Source organism: Phascolarctos cinereus, unplaced genomic scaffold (genome assembly GCF_003287225.1).
Source record: "Phascolarctos cinereus isolate Bilbo 61053 unplaced genomic scaffold, phaCin_HiC Scaffold_726;HRSCAF=1367, whole genome shotgun sequence".
NCBI classification, from domain to species: Eukaryota; Metazoa; Chordata; class Mammalia; order Diprotodontia; family Phascolarctidae; genus Phascolarctos; species Phascolarctos cinereus.
Genome location: NW_027556098.1, coordinates 344,082,817 through 344,086,438, shown reverse-complemented (window position 1 = coordinate 344,086,438; position 3,622 = coordinate 344,082,817).

The window sequence follows — 3,622 nt, the reverse complement described above, 5'->3', positions numbered from 1 at the left end:
GATAATTTTAAAGATATATCCTCTTCTGATTATGTAGCCAAAGGAAGAGGCTACTCCTAACCACACAGAAGGGGGGCATCATCGTTACAACAATAACTAACATTTATATGATATTTACTATGTGCCAGGCACTATGCTATGCATTTTACAGTTATTATCATATTGATCCTAACAACAACCCTAGGAGGCAAGTGCTATCATCATACCCATTTTATAGGTGAGGAAACTGAGGCAAACAGGGATTAAGTGATTTGTTTAGGGTCACACAGCTAGGAAAAGTATCTGGGGCTGGATTTGAACTCAGGTCTTCCTGACTCTAGGCCTCTCCTCCCTACTCCCCAATCTCCAGTATCCACAGACCTCTGTCAGTCTCTCTGAGCTGCCCTGGGCTACAAAAATGACTAAATTCTTTGCTTTCCTGATCAGAATTCAGTTTGGTATATGTGTTAAATCTTTGTTGAGAAGATGTAAGGGGCAAGCTAGATTCTAATTCTTCCTTTAACTCTACCATCTTTACTTTACCTCCCAGCAGCAGTTCTCAATGTCAGATATCCTCAGAATCAGCATGAGCCATTTTATCTGATTCATCCACTAGTGCTCATTAGCTCCTAGCTGAGAAAGAATGGGACATGAAAGTGGTAAAACTTGAGATGATGAAGTTAAGAAAAAGAAAGAAAAAGCAGGTGATCCCAAGGCCCAGTAGAGCATTGCAGCAGGGTGCCCGTGGGAGCCAGGTAGCAACAAGCCACCACTGGGCACTGAAAGGAAGTGGGGACTCTGAAACGAAGGTGAGCACCCAAAGCAAATATCTCCCACATCATACATTTTGCTCCCACTTCGGCAACAAGACCTCCAGGTACATGAGTCACTACTCTAAATTGCCCTATTTTCTGCCATTTCATCGACTCTCAATTTTACAAACAACTCTCAGTTATCCATATTAGTCAAGAATGGGAAAAATAACCACACTTCATAGAATCTCTTAGCTGATGGTTGTATATTCCTCCCCCACCAAAAATTTACCAGTAATGTGCCTTAGAAACAGGATGGGCAGCTCTGAGTTTTCAATCAAAATTTAACTGTATCAACATAGCATTCTAGGGGTAGGGAGGAAGGCACCAGGTGACCCAACAGTTATACCTCCATACTATGGGAGACAGGACCCTTTTCTTTCTGTCACCCTGGGTGATAATATTTCAATACTTTGATAGATCTGTGATCTCACCTATATGGCTACCACCTTCCCAGATGCAGAACAAAATTTATCTATGACTGTCCATCCATGTGACTCCTAACAACTAACATATAATAAACTCCTTTATATACATCACCTCATTTGAGCCTAACTCTAACCTTGGGAAGTAAGTGCTTCTGTCAGTATTATCCTCATTCTCCAAAAGAAAAAAAAAACTGACGCCCAGGGAGATTAAGTGACTTATCCATGATTGATGGAGATAGTTCAGAACCCAAGGGTAGGGTGCTCAAATTATTACAAGAGCTTACAGCTCATTCTGCATTAGTCAGATCTTGATGTAGATGATGCTGTTTCTTCAAGACAAGCTGCTCTGTGGAAGTTAGTAACTATATCTATGTTTTGTGGAAAGCTAGGGAAATCCCTTACTTTTCTGAGGCAGTGCCCTGGTACTCTGGTACTCTGTTATTCATCCTTCATTTTCAAGAGGACCAATGACTTCATAGGGTGACATCTTGACTTGCCAATGAATTGGATTTAAGTGAGGATATAAGTCTTCAGCCTCATTCTCTCTTCCAGAATCATCAAAGTCCAGGCAAGGCAAAAGCCAGGATGACTGGCAATGGCCCTGGATGTAGTGGATGATCTTGGAGTCTTCAATGTCTGACTGAACTCTAAGCCCCTCACAGCACTTGCTGTGACCTCTTGGTCATTGGAACAAATGTTCTCATCCACTCATGTTTGCAGTAGACATCCTCCTAACTCACCAACAGGTTTGTGACCCATTGGTTACCCTCAACCTTGTTTAGCCTGCCTGCCTACACAACTTCACTGGAGCGTGGCTGCTGTGTATGCTGCAACTTCTTGGAGACACAGGTGAGAGCTGGGTGACAGGTGGATACCAAAGGTAGATAAACAGCCCTGAAAAGGGCTCAGCAAGCCCTCTCACCATAGGTTCTAGTCCCCCCTGAACACCCCACACCCCAATTATATTCTAGATATAGCTACACACATTTTCACCTGGTCTGGAGTGATAGTTTATATGACTAGGAAGCTGAAAGGGGCTACACTTGAATGAGAGGGTGCCCTTGAAGGAGGAAGAAAGTCTATTACTGAAGAACTAGAGCTTTGAATCTGGGGTCTGAGTGATGCTTAGCTATCCCCATAGGGCACAAAATGCTTTGGCTTCAATGTTGTGCTTTAGGCAGGGTGGGTGCCAGACCTCTGTAAGATTACATAAGTGAACATCATTTGAAAGCCACTGGGGGTTGGAAAGTATGGTTTTGGTGGAAAATTCGAAGAAGGGCTTGTTAATCCAAGACTACTCGCCAGAGTTTCATGCCACTAAACAACCTGATAAGTTATATTATCTAACTAAACAATGGGAAAAATTATCAAGAGAAGGAATGTCAGTGAGACCCAAGGCACTTGGGATGGGAAGAGGCGGACGGACAAGAAACAGACTCCTGAGTTCATGCAAATGGTGCTGAAAACAGCAGTCTTCCAAGGGTTGGTAAGTTGGTAGTACAGTACAATCCAGTATCTAGCTCATTTTTATTGCTGACTCTGGGTTCTGGATGGGAAAGAAGAGGAAACCTGTGGGTAGAAGACAGTGAAGAAACAGCCACTGGCAATCAAGTAGAAACCTCAATTGTCCAAAGTATTTCCAGTGTGATACACCCCCAGGACCAGAACTAAGTAACTGTTTTCGAGCCTGGCACAAGAGGGAGAAAGAACAGGAAAGAAGTGAGCCTCAAAGATGAATCCTTTAGATGATGGGTATGAAGTGTTCAGAACCATCTGGTCATTCTGGTTTAGCTACCTAATCTTGCTAAGTTATATTATGTTTAAGCTAGTGATGAAATGCAAGTCCTGTCTACAAATGTTTCAAGTTGAGTGCCCTGGGACAAATCCCAAGTCACCTACCCTAGTTAGAACTTTGCCCATGGCATTTGCACCAAGGGTACAGGCCTCCAAGGGAAACTGGGACAATGACCTTCCCCAAAAGGAGTATCAGAAAAATGGGGATCCTTCCCATGACTCCATAAACACAAACCAGAATCTAAGATTCCCAGAGAACGTTGCCTGGAGCGTGATAGGTGCTCAGTATGGCAGTTCATTCCCTGACAGGTGAGATTCAGGAATAGGAAAGAGCTTATGGACATCTCTCCAGACCTGAGGAGGGAACTGGAGAGTCTTTAAATGGTTTCATTTTTGTCTGTGTATTCCCAGCCCCTAGCAAAGCGCCTGGAACATAGTATGTGCTTAATAAACATTTGTTGATTGACTGACTGAGGAGGCAACCTCTGTGGATACAACTCCTCTTTCACTCACCCTCCCCTCCCCCAATCCCACTGGTCACACAAGGGCAAAAAAGAGAACTATTTGTAGGAAAAAACTTAATGTTTATTATTACCATTATTATTCAAG